The sequence below is a fragment of the Bos grunniens genome, chromosome 7 (genome assembly GCF_055505025.1).
Source record: "Bos grunniens cultivar Pamir isolate PY7600 chromosome 7, Bosgru_T2T1.0, whole genome shotgun sequence".
NCBI classification, from domain to species: domain Eukaryota; kingdom Metazoa; phylum Chordata; class Mammalia; order Artiodactyla; family Bovidae; genus Bos; species Bos grunniens.
Genome location: NC_141171.1, coordinates 106,658,965 through 106,672,362, shown reverse-complemented (window position 1 = coordinate 106,672,362; position 13,398 = coordinate 106,658,965). Strand labels below are relative to the sequence as shown.

Genomic DNA, 13,398 nt, shown 5'->3' with positions numbered 1-13,398 from the left:
GCAATTTAAATCTCTTTCCATTCCTGTCCTTAGAGCAGCTTCACATCTGAACCTCTAATAAAGATGCGGATAATAAAATGGCAGGGAAAGTACAATGGAAATTATATTGACTCTCATAGAAGTGTTGGAGGAGAAATAGATTCTCTTCCCTCAACTCTGTAATAATATAATCATGGTATGATTTCTACTTCGCTAGACTTGGGACTATTTGGAAATCTTTAATGAATATAATCAGGTAGTAAGCATTTAAAAGTTACTCTTTTCTGAAAGCCAGGAAATTATATGCTCAGTCAGTGGAAAATTCAAAGAAAAAGGAAAAAGAAAAAAAGCAAGCTACCTTTTTTTTTTTAAACAACATAATACACGTGTCGTGATGGAATCCAGGTGGGAAATGAGACCTGAGTTATGGCATTTGCTTTGCACCCTGCAGTATAAACTTGGGGGAGTCATATAATATCTTTGGGGATGCGGCTTTTGTGCTGTTGCAAAATAATAATTGCAAGCATTTATATCTGCCACGCACCAGGCGCTGTTCTAAACTTCTCATGTTTGATCACTTAACCCTTTGACTAACTCTGTCGAGTAGGCACTGTCATCAGATTGCCATTTCGTTCTTGCTTTATCTCACCCAACATTTCAATTAAGTTACTTGAACCCACGTCTCTTGGATTATGAATCTATGCTTGTGAAACACCGTGCTGGGCTGCCTTGTTATTTACATCATTTTTATCTGAGGCCATATATTTCAGTTACGCAAAAAGTGAACATATTTCTCAACATATACAATAGTACCCAAGCTGAATATAAAAACTCCTTTGTCTTTAAAGGAACTCTGAGAAAGGTCATTTATTATTTTACTTAATTAGCAAAATATTTCTTATAGGTAATACAAAGGGGCTTTAAAAAAAATTACCATTGTCTAGAGGAGAACCATAGCGCATCCAGAGGAGTCATGGGAGAGTGGAGGAGAACCCCACCACTCACTTGGACTTCATTTATTCCTGCGTATGTCCATTGACAAATATTGTCATTTAGAAATGAGGAAGCAAAAATAACCTCTACCACGTAGCTCCCGGCATCACAGAGGCTGAATTCCTGTCAGCTCTCAGCCAGCTGCCTAATTCCTGAGGTAGCGCTTGGTCCACATTCGTGCTCAGATGCCTTTCACCTGACCTTGATCCTTCCCTCTCTCACCGCTTCTTATCTGACAGATATTTACTTACTGGGTACCCACTACATGCAGAGGGCTTCCCAGGCGGCGCTAGTGGTAAAGAACCCACCTGCCAATGCGGGAGACCTGGGTTCAATCCCTGGGTTGGGAAGATCCCCTGGAGGAGGGCATGGCAACCCACTCCAGTATCCTTGCCTGGAGAAGCCCATGGACGGAGGAGCCTGGCGGGCTGCAGTCCATGGGGTCACACAGAGTGGGCCACGACTGAGCACACACCACCTACAGACACTGTGCCAGAGCCTGGGGCCAGAGTGTGAGGGTAACAGACAGGCTAAGGCCTGATGTGAGTTACAATTCGGTGAGCAGGTGGACATGAAAGAAATAATCATACAAAGGGACATAAAATCCCAGGTATGCTGAGAGTAATAAAGGAGACACGTAGGCAGCTGCAGGAGGGGGACTGGGGACAGGAGCCTTGGGCTTTGGGCTCAAGCAGTTCATTTAATTTCTTCCAAAGTGTTCCATCCTTGATATGAACAGTCTCCCACATAGCAGATACTTTAGGACAGATGAAATGTGCTGAAGGGATCTGAATAAGATCAACATTTTGATCAAAAATGTCTTTCTGTGGCTTTTCTTTAGTGCAGTGTGAAGTGGAATGACGAATTGGCTTTATGAGGACCTTGGTTCAGGTAACTTCTTGCTGCAGACCAGTGGGATTTGAGACATTTATTTAAGAAAACTGTTATGGGCCAGGAACAGCGTTCCAGGTTGAAGGATAAAAAATGGGAATTTTTACTTGCCCTCTGTCACCAAACAACATGGATTTTTTTTCTTTTTTGGTAAAATCTAACAGCACTCTTGTGATGATTAAGAAAGAAGCTGTACATATGATAGTTCGCACAGTTGCCCGCACATAGGAATTACCGATTGAACTCAGTTCTCCTTGTGACCAGTTGGTATGGGAGGAACTGAGGCGGATTAGACACTGGGGAAAGTGTGGACGGTCTTGGTAGAAACCTGATGTTTAGCCACAAAAAGGGCAGTTTATGATATACCTGAGGCAAAGGGGGACTGTTGGGTTGACTTAACCAAAAATAGGTGGTAAGTGGTGTAGCGGTTCAGGAGGGGGATATTCTAGAGGGGCTTCAAGGTACGGGGGAAGGGGACGCATAGGTGTGTCCAGCAGCATGGACTAAGTTGTTCAGTTTTCGGGAAGGCCCGGTTCTCACAGGCGAGGATCCACCGGTGAGCTGAATCGCGAGACTTCAGAGGGGCCGGGCGTTCCACCTGGTACCCCAAAGGGACCTCTCCTCCTCTTCTCAGCCTCCTGGATGGAAGATGAGAAAGTTCTAGAATGCTATTTGTACTGGATATCCAAGGAATGGAGCTTTGCACTAATTGGTATCCTGTCAAGAAATTCCTTTCCATCATGTTTAGCTGGAGATTGAATGACAAGCTGTAGTCAAATCAGATGAACCAGGTACCCTCCCTCCCATTATAGAAGAATGTGTGTATCTTACATCTAACTTGAAGCTCTTAGCCATTCTTAGCATTCCTTTCTTCTGTCCCAGGTTAATTAAACTCATGTTGCGGTCAGCATTTACTTTTTATGGCGGAATCTTTAGCATTCAGTTTCAGGCACTAGATGAGACATAAAGGGGTGGGAGTTCAAATCAATGCTGAATCTAAATATGTCAAAAAAGCACAAGCACATCTCCCTTTCCCCTTTAATATGCAAAATAAATATAACAGCAGACACCAAAGCAAGAGGAAAACCTTGAATCTGGGTAACTGCACAAAAGGATTGGAAAGCTGCACGCTGACTGACCAAACAGATTAATGGGCAGTGTGTCTCTGGTTAGCTCATTTCTGAAGGTGCTCCAGAGCAAGATAAGAAAGCTGCCTGTCCGGTAACCTGATGTGCAAATTCCAGTCATCTGTGAACTGGTATGTGGGCTCATAAGCCAAGAGTTTTGCCAAGACTTGTCATGTTCTAAGCCGCTTTACTCTCTACATCTGACCCTGCAGGGGGCGTGAGACCCAGGATCCTGAGCCAAGTGGGAGGTGGGGAAGCCAGGGAGGACCCAGGTTCCAGAGGATGACCCCGCCCCAGCTCCAGACTGAGCCGAACGTCTCTCAGTTGTTCGGAAATAAGGCAGCTGCTCATGCACAGCTGCTCGGCAGACAGCATGGTGACCCCAAGGCCTCCCGGCTGCCAGGAGCTGCTGTTGTGGAATCTGGTAGCGAGTGTGCCTCTAAAAGGTGTGCAGAACGTGTGTGGATCTGGGCTCTGACACACAGCAAGCCCACTGATCCCGCTCACAACACAGAGCCTTCTGAGACTGTGTTCCCGCTTGCAGAGTGTTTCTAGTTCATAAAGTTGTTGGTGTTAAAGTGCCTCTCCCAGTAGTTGATACACGATAATCGGTGGGTAGAATCAAAGGATTAAACCCAGGACTCTCTGCTCATCATTGATATTTTTTTTCTTTGCCTATCAAGTTCATTGCTTCCCATCACCCTTTCTTTCGGAAATGATTATCATTGTTTCCCTCTCTTTCACTTCATGTTTCTATGAGGATAAATAGAAAAAGCTCACAATTACTTACCATTAGTATGTTTTTGTTTTATTAGGATCTTACATGTATTATGCAAATATTCATTGTTCCCATGTCAGTGACATAGAAAAATCAGTACTGCTTCCTTTATTTTGGTACAAGATTCAACTGGGACATCAAAATGGGAGGATTCTTAAAAAGGTACTCAAAGCTTTAATTATTTTTCTTTCTAATACAAATGAGGTGTGTGCTTTTAATATACATCTGTTTATATTCTAGAGTAATTAATTTCTCCCTTTTGTAATTTGTTAGCCTTGAAATATTTTATAGGAGAAAAAAAAAATGCCTCCGTAAATGAACTGTTACTGTCAGTACAATTTCAAAAACAGCGCTAGCAAATTATAGGGTGATCAGCCAGCTTTCTGGACTTCAATTGCAGCTTGCCTTTTCTTTGAAATAACTCTTTATTCTGCGTACAGAATTTATCATAAAATATTCTACTTTTAAAGGAATTACTTCTGAGCTCTTTATTAATTTCCTTTCATAAAGTACCATAAAAAGACATTTTTATACCCCAGATAAAATAGTAGTCACAAAACAACTGCAAAGATAGAAAATAATGTGAGGAAGACCTACTAGGTGTAGTTTTTTAATTAATTTAAAAAAAGTATTTAAATAATTTTTCACTGATTTTATAAAGAATCCCACAGAATGATTTAACATATGTATCATTTTTTGGGAAAAAAACCTTTCCATAATCAATATTCTTCATTTAGTAGAGGAAAAATCATAAAGGAAATCAACTTCTGATCTCTATTCATCTATTTAGTGAAATCTATAGAATTCCCATTGGATGTTGAAGATGGCACATTAATGTCAGTGGCAATGGCCCCAAAGTATAGTATCCCGCCAGATAATTGTCTTTTGGAGAAGGCAGTCTGTGTTTAGGCCAACAAGAGGTTCTGTTCATGGTCAAGGTCTCTGAATGTTAAACCGACTGTGCCTCAGGGAGGGGTGGCATGGAGGTGGTTTCTCCCCTTCAGGGATATACATCTAATGGGTGCTGTGCCTTCCCTGGGGTTACCGTGGCCTTGACCTTTGAGCAGATGACTCTGTCCAGGTTTTCTAAGCAGGGGCTTGGTGGAGTGGGGACAGGATGGCTCCTGGATCCTCGCTTTCCCCTCCCTATGTCACACACTCTTCTTTCTAAGGCTGTAGCAGGGCTTCCAGTGACAGCAGAGAGGTCAGTGCTCACCCGACCCTTGGGGCCCCCGCCAGCTCACGACTGAAGAGGGTCCCTGGGGAAGCCCAGTAAACACCTGAAGTTCTGGGGGATTTGGCTGAATTGAATCAGCGGCAATTTTTTTCCTTTCCTCATCACTCTTTATTGGTATGTTAATATTGCCTTGTGGTCAGAATTTCTTCTCTGGAGGGAAATTTATATGTAAAACCTAATTCTTTAGAGGAGAGATATAATAATAAAATAACCTTGACATATTTTTATAGCAAAAAAAAAAAGATGCCTCAGTAAATGAACTTTTATTGTCTGTCCCACTTCAAAAATAGTGCTAACAAATGATAGGGTGATCAGCCTTGTTTATTTCTTTGCAGTTTACAAAGTGTCCTCACACACATAGTCTCAAACCAATAGAGGTAAATTACTATTGTCCCTTTTTTGCAGAAAGTGTAGTGTTGTTCAAAGTGGCAGAGTCAGGGACTGGACCCAGAAATCTGTTTCCATGACGTGGGCAGGCTTTTCCACTTTGTCTGTTGACAGCTGTCTGAAATGTGTGGTGCGCATGGACAACGTTAAAGCATACTCCTTCTTTTCTAGATTTGGAAAAATCTGTACCCCCTTGGTTTTTGTAAAATAGTTGCATGAACATAGATAGATTTCTGTGATAAGGTGATGCCCATTTGTGTAAATGGTTTTTAGAACCATGTAATCTGAGTTATTGACATTTTTGATAATGCGTTGCTCTAAGTAGACACCGATATTGTTTCATTAATGGAACACTGAGAGAGGTTCACACAGACTTTGGAGCCAGCAGTCATAGCGGAAAAATCGTAGTCTATCACATCCCCGCTTCCTTCTCGCTCATCAGTTACTGACCTTTCTGTGCCGCAGTTTCCTCATCTGTAAAATGCAGATGATAATAGTACCTTCCTCGTGGGTTGCTTGAGGATCAAACAATTTCATACAAGCCTAGAACCGTGTCTAGCTCACAATCAGCCTGCAGTTAGTATCAGCAGTTAATATTGTCTCAGTGTTGTTACTGTTGTAATTACTTCCCCTCACTTCTGTTATTGTCATGACTGTGAAACCTAGTATGTGGTGGGCTCTTAGGCCTCCTTTCTCTTTTCCCAGCAGAAGTTAGCAGAGACCAGGAGGGCACTGGGCTTGTCCTGCAGTGTTTTGGCCACGGTGAGTGCCCAAGATCGCATACTTCTGCCAAAGCCAGAGATTTTTTTTTTTAAGTCACTTTTTATAGTATATGTATTTGGCAATTTTGAACAAGTTTGGATGATGATAGGAAAAAAAAAGAAGATAAAAGAGATTGCCATAAAGTATACTTTTAGCTGAGTGCGTTGGTCATGGGAAAGAGTAATGGGGATTCTTGTAGCTTTGTAAAGTCTAGCAGGCTCTTTTTTTTTTTTTGAAAGCTTACATATTTTGCTTATAGTTCCTTCTCAGAGTTAAAAGAATTATCATGTCTTAGGGGAAATTTTAAAATAAATGTTCAGAGACATCAGTTCTTCTGATGGAATGGGAGTGAGATGGAATGAATCGATACTGCAGAGAGGCAATGTCCTCACTGCCTCTTTGATAATCTCGCTTGGTGAGCATCCTGTTGGGTAGAGAAGAGCATGGAGATTTGTAGGGAGTTACTGGAGCAGGTCAGGAGGAGCCTGCCTCTGGACCCCCCACCCGACAGTCAAGGCACATAGGTCTGCCCTAGTCTGCGGCTGCTTTAAAGGAGATACACGCCGCTGCGCTTTGGTTTTCTTTCTACTGCGGAAGATTGTAGTTAGAATCAAATGGGTTACACATCCCACTTATTTGAAAATTACAAAGCATCTGAGAGTCAGAAGCGTGTAATGGTTCTGAACAGGAGTTGGCAAACTGCACGTTAGGGATTGTCTGTAGCAAAGGCCATGTAGTCCATAAAGCCTGACATATTTACTCTCTGGCCCTTCATAAGAAGGCTGGTGAAGCCCTGGTTTAGACCGTGGACTCTGATGCCACTAGCCTGAGCTTGAACCCAGGTCTGCCTCCTGTGGAGTGCTTGGGCTGGTGGATTAACATCTCTATATCTTAGTCTCTTTATCTGTAAAATGAAGAAGATGATAGCACCAATGCCATGTATTGCCCAAGACAGTGAGATTGAGTTAATACACATAATTATACATGGAAGAAGCTCTTAGCATACCAGCTGGCACTTATTAAGTTCTATATAAGATTTACTGATTAAAGCACCTTGCTCATGTAGGGTACCACTGGATTAAAGGACAGTTTTTTTGTTTTTTTTTTTAAGGATTCTGATTGTGTAAAAATTGCTTAATTGACAGTTACGGAAACTAAGTTTCATTGTATCTAGCAGGACTATTGCCTAGAATATTACAGTATTTTACCTGGAACAGGAGAACAGTGGCCTTATAATTACGCTACATTGTGTACATTTTATTATTTAACCCTCATACCAGTACTGCAGGGTATGTGTTTTTCTTCCTATCTGAGAAATGGGGGAGAAATCGAAGCTCAGAAAGATGAGCCAATTTGCCTAAAATGGGAAGTACATAGTCATTCTCTTCTGCAGCACCACCGAAGGGGAGTAAACTCCAGTCTTTGTGCTCAAGTCCATGAACACTGCCTGTCATCCACAGACACATGAGGAAATTGACAGATGAGTGGTAATGTAGTATCAGTACCGTCTAATCCAACCCTATTAAAAGGAACATTCCAGATTGGGTTGTTATAATATTTTTGTTAAATAGGTATTTAGCATCTCTGAGAATAGTACTGAGCAGATGCACTGCTTATGCGTGAGGACCAGCAGTTGTGTGACCCATTAGAAGTCAGAGTGCATCTGAAAGCATCTTTGCATTTAGTGGGACCATGTGAGAGCCCTTGGCCTGTGAAGAGGGCCGCTTGAGAGTGTTCTCTGCTAACGTCTGTTCTGCTCTCAGAAGACCCGGCCACAAGCAGCCCCCTGTCTGAGTGCAGATTCCCATCCTGAGAGTGTGTGCAAGAGGCCCAAGTCTGAAAGCTGCAAGGTAGACTCCGGTTTCCAGAGAGCGGGAGGGAACAACCCCGGCCTGTCTGCGGCCGAGAGGGGCGCTATTTCTGCCTGAGTCGGGCCGCCCCCAGGCAGTGAGACTCCGGGAGGGTAGACAGGGCGCAGAGGGGGAGGCCGCCTGGTCCTCGGAACAGGAGAGGTGGACTCGGGGTGGCGGCACTGTAGCCTGCGGCCAGGCCTGAGCCACCCTTCCCCTCATACCCTCATCGGAGACCTGTCCCGTTTCAGACGGTATCTGAAAAGGTTCAGGCTAGCACAAGATGCCTGGAGATGCGGGTGCTCCCCGCAGTTGAGCATGGAATATAATCATCCCGGGCCCATCTGTTCACAGAGGCCTCTGTCTACTCTTAGGGACCAGATACTCATCTCTCACTTTCCATCTGCTTGAGGAGACTGGAAAGCTGCCACTTCTTAGCTCTGTAGCAAATTATGAGCATCTATTTTCTCACCTGTAAATGAAGATACTTCTTGCCGTGCCTGTTTTAAACACCTTGTGAGGATCAAATGAAATGATGGCTGTCCAACTCGATGGACATGAGTCTAAGCAAGCTCCAGAGTTGGTGATGGACAGGGAGGCCTGGCTTGCTGCCGTCCATGGGGTCGCAAAGAGTTGGACACAACCAAGCGACTGAACTGAACTGATATTTAAGTAGATGGATTATGGCATATATTTTTTCCACGATTAATTAGCAGGCAGATTGAGATTGGTGAGGTACCGATATGTTTGAAAGCCTCAGTACTTTTGACCACTTGTTAATTGTTAATCAAAAAGAAAACATTCCTGAAACCATCATGTAAACCAATTAGAGTTTGGGCTTAATTTATTTTCACTCTAAAATATGTCAGGATCACTAGTTCAGGAAGCAAGGTTTTTGGCAAACTTTGAATTTTTTACTCCCCTTGAGTTTTATGGAAAAGAAATACCCAGTGTGCAAAGTGTACATGTGCAAGTGTATGTATGTGCTTTCCTGCTCAGTGTGTGAATCATGTCATTTTACTTAATTCGGACACTGAAGAGCTTAGGGATCTTTATCTTGTCTGGATAAAATTTAGATTTTTTGGGTAGAGATCTCTGCCAATTCCACTTTTCATTGTTGAATTTGGTGGAGTCCTAGTCGTAACATCAAAATTCACTAAAGCCAAGTCTTTTGAAAGACTGCTTCCTCCAGACAGCAATTCAACAGGTGGTCTCACATTTTGTACATCTGGTCCTAAACAAGGGGCTGATTCAACAGATACCCAGCACTGGTCTCCGGACTTCTGCTGGACATTTCTCCTGCTCACATCTCACGTCAGCTGTGCGTCTCCGCACTGGGTTATTTATGTGATGGTGTCTTGTAGTCCATTTTATAACAGGAATCAAAGCAAGTATTTCTCAGCTTTCAAGCTTTGTCTGTTGATCGTTTCAAAAACTTATACTCCCTACCAAAAAATGGTCTGAAGCTGTGTCTGCAACATTCCTCTGAGTTGTTGCCCTTATAAAAATAGTAGTCTTCTCATGTTAAGTGTGAGGCAAAATTGTAGGGAGTACTGTTTTGATCATTAAGGGTAGTGTTGTGTATGTGGTATCCAGTTTTCCCACGTAGTTCAAGTGTGGGAAAAGAGATTGTTTCAGAAGCCCTTTGTTTCATCAAGTTTGTGTTGGTTCTAAACTTCAAAGAAACAGAAGGAGAAAACAAATAGCCAGTTCACTCTGCTCTGCCCCAACGAAAATAATGATTCACATTCTGAGGTTTAACTTTGAGTCTGATTTCAGCTGTGCTAGCTATATTTCCTTGGGGTGGGTTCGTTTGCGCCTTAGTTTCTCATATTCCTCAAAGTTCAGCCCGCTTGATTTTTGTGGCTTTTAGCTTCGACAACCATCACAAAATTTTGCAGAGACCTTTTTAGGAACTTGGAGCCAACTACATAAAGAATGAGCTATCTTCTCTGAAATGGAATGTTATTTCAGGGTATGATTTTTGTTTGTTCAAAACATGGTGATTCCATCTAAGAGCTTATTTTAAACTATTTTACCAAAGTTACATCACCATGAAATTTCTTGCAGGGGAGGGAGTAGAAAACAATTACACAGTCGCCTCTTGTAATCATTCACAATTAGTATATAGCATCAAAAAGAAAAATAGTGGGCTTTTTTAATGGCTAAAAATCACAGGAGACTTCATATGAATATATAATCCACTTAATGTCTTTTTTTAATGTTCTGCAGCCAACTCAACCAAAAATGTCCTGCCAAGGGTAAACGCTAATTCTATATTTATTTGCACAGCATGGCTTGGTTTCATGAGTTAGGCTTATGTTTCTTTGAATAACATCAGTATCTTGCCCTAACTTTGCAAAGTGTAAGCTGAAAACCCTTGCTCCAGAGAGCTTGGTCTTTAGAAGGCTTGGTGAAGCATTCATACCTGTGTTGAGGTTCCAGAAGTTTCTGCCATGGGGAGGAATCAGGGTTATTACAGGAGAATAGCAGACCCATCCTGCTCCTCCTCTAGAAAGTCAGATCTCTCTGGAAGATGGAGCGTGGATTTCCAGCGCTGGTACCTCTGGGAAAACGCCTGACTTAAACGACCTTCCTTTTGTGGCCTGGAGGAAGCTGGATCTTCTTCTCTGCTTTTTCTTCTGCATTTCAGCTTTCAGCCAGGCCAGTGTGGTACAGTATATCCATGATCTATATGTACATTAGGAGAATGGAGCCACAGTAAGTAATACAAAAAGCCGTTTCTTCTGAGGCTTGATTAAAACTGTCCGCTTGTCATTGCTTGGTTGTCAGCTTGAGTGTGTCTCTGTAACTTCTTCTCCGTGGCTCACCTCCATCCATCACTGTGCAGAGCACAGAAGGACGCGTATATGTACTGCCCTGTGCTTGCTTAGGCCTTAGTAAATATCAATTCATCATCAACTTGGCTTTAAAAGAGACCATTCACTGGCCCCTTAGAACATGACAATTTACCCAGTGTTCCCTGGTGCTAAAGAAGTCACATGACCGGATCTGAAAACAAAAAGACTCCCACAATATGTTCTTAGAGTTATTAATAAAAATGAGTGCTGATTGACAGGAAAGGCATATAGCAGATTTAAGATGCATGGCCACAGTGTTCTGTTAAAAAAAAAAATTCATTCCTACATTAGGGGGATGTGTGTGTGTCTGTATGTCTTATGCATCAGAAAAATCTCCAACCCTGAGAAGGCATTGATGAGGTGTTTTCTGTCTTCACTAGCTTCCTACTTCATCGCTGTGCCATTGAGCCCTTGTAATCCTGTGATGAATAAATGTAATCAAAGCAATTGGCTGCCTGAGATCTTTTTTAATGCACTGCTTCGGACGCGGTACATATGCCGTGCAAATAAATACAAAATTAGCGTTCCTGTTGGAAGCGTTTGGTGAGAATGAGTGATTTGTCTTGCTTATGAAAGGTGCATACATTTCCGCTCATAGCTGTTAATCAGCAGGCTTCTTTCTGCTTCTGGATTCAGAGATGGAATCCATCATATGTCAGTGCGCCAGCAGACGTGCTGGGGAGGACCAGATTGATCCGTGAGGCCCGGAGCCGCAGCACCGTGCTACAGGGCGTCCCCGAAAAACCGTGTTATCTTTCGGGCCTCTTTTCTACTAGCTCTTCTCGATACTGCGAGGGCGGCTGTCTTTTTCTACTGTGTTCACTTCTGCACACAGCCACTTTGGGATAGCTTAACTGAAATGGAAAACAGCCTCAATATGTCTGTATAGTAAAAATCTACGGAAAATCCATTTTTCCCAGAAGTCCACTCCCTCCTTCCTCATCACAAACACGTTATTTGATGTCGAGTTTCAGTGAAACACAAACACTGCTGTCAGGATGGCGGAAGCGTCGCTTGCTCTGCTTTCAAGCACGCTACTGACGAAAGTTTCTGGTAGTTCACCGAAGTCTTTTCCACAGGGACAGCATTAGGAGGCGAAAGATAACTGTTGTACTTGGAGAAAACGCACGGGCTTTCCAGAAGCTGGGCTTCCTTTCAGGCCGTGCAAGCGGCGCGCTGGGGCTGAGATGACTGCGGCGCCTAAGAGGCCCTTCTGGCCGGCAGAACGCCGTGGCGCGCGCTGTTGAGAAGCGCTCTCGGCGGCGGCGCAGGGCAGGGCTGAGCGCGCCTGGCTTTCCGGCCGCGCGTCCTGACCCCGGCCTGAAGGGATTAACCGACTCTGAGCCACAGAGTCCTCGAAGGGCGTCTGAGGGGGAAAAGGCCTCCTCGTCCTCAATGAATTAACGGATGCCAGTGTGAAGCCGAGCTGGCCGCCTTCAGGAAACAGGGTCAGGACGGATTCGCTAAAACCCAGGTGGGACTGACTTTTTTAACTGCACCTCTGTGGCCTAGCCTTTGCTTTGCGGTCCCTTCGTGAATATTTTCCTTTGGGTGACTTCTCTTTCACGAGATCTTCGAAAAACAGTCTCATACTCAGTGTACCGAACAGAGAGTGAAGTTGCTCAGTCGTGTCCGACTCTGCGACCCCATGGACTGTAGCCTCCCAGGCTCCTCCATCCATGGAATTTTCCAGGCAAGAGTACTGGCGTGGGTTGCCATGGCCTTCTCCGGGGGATCTTCCAGACCCAGGGATCGAACCCAGGTCTCCCGCATTGCGGGCAGACTCTTTACCCTCTGAGCCATCAGGGAAGCCCACCCAACATTGACGACCGTCACAGATACTGAATGTGTTTAAAACGTGGCCCATCGCCCCAGACGCACATGATTTAAGCCAATGATCTGAACCCACACTAAGGCCTCAGCCAAGCCTGATACTGTGACAGGCAGGAGATGTGTGTAAGAGATGCGGCTTTGATGAATTAAGGGAAGTGAAAGTTTCAACGTGTGACTTGTTTCCTCAGTTTGCTGAGACCTGGGCAGGGCTTTAGCAGGTAGAGAAGAACATGTGTTTTCGCTTGTCATTCACCTTTTAGAAGTTGTCCGTTATGCTTGTCATCTGTGATTTTTCCTTATGAGTCACATGGTTTCACAGACAGTTTCAAGGATAGAGAGGGGAGAGATGGACCAAAATAACTAAAATGATGTGCAGACCTGGGCTATCCGGTCAGGTGGTCTTTCAGGGTTTCTTTATCATGTACCTGATAAACTTCTTGAGGTCTTTCCTCATTGTATGTTTACTTAAAATCTGCCGGGGATTATGCTAACCAGCGCTTCCCCAACGGCTCAGTGGGGAAAGAATCTGCCTACAGTGCAGGAGACACATGCAACATGGGTTTGACTCCTGGGTCGGGAAGATCCCCTGGAGAAGGAAATGGCAACCCCCTCCACTATTCTTGATGGGGAATCCCATGGGCGGAGGAGCCCAGCGGGCTACAGTCCACGGGGTCGCAAACAATCGGACACGACAGAACAA

General features: G+C 43.9%; 1 protein-coding gene across 6 annotated transcripts in view; it reads left to right on the top strand.

Moving 5' to 3' along the window:
* Positions 1 to 13,398, top strand: part of EFNA5 (ephrin A5) — a 289,016-nt gene that overhangs the window by 107,218 nt on the left and 168,400 nt on the right. For 2 of the 6 annotated variants that reach the window (XM_086413343.1, XM_086413341.1), the window contains exon 1: positions 12,207 to 12,339. The exons of the other annotated variants lie outside the window; for them this stretch is intronic. The gene's annotated coding sequence lies outside the window, so the exon portion shown is untranslated. Of the gene's footprint in view, positions 1 to 12,206; positions 12,340 to 13,398 lie in introns of those variants that run through there. 6 annotated transcript variants of the gene reach the window in all.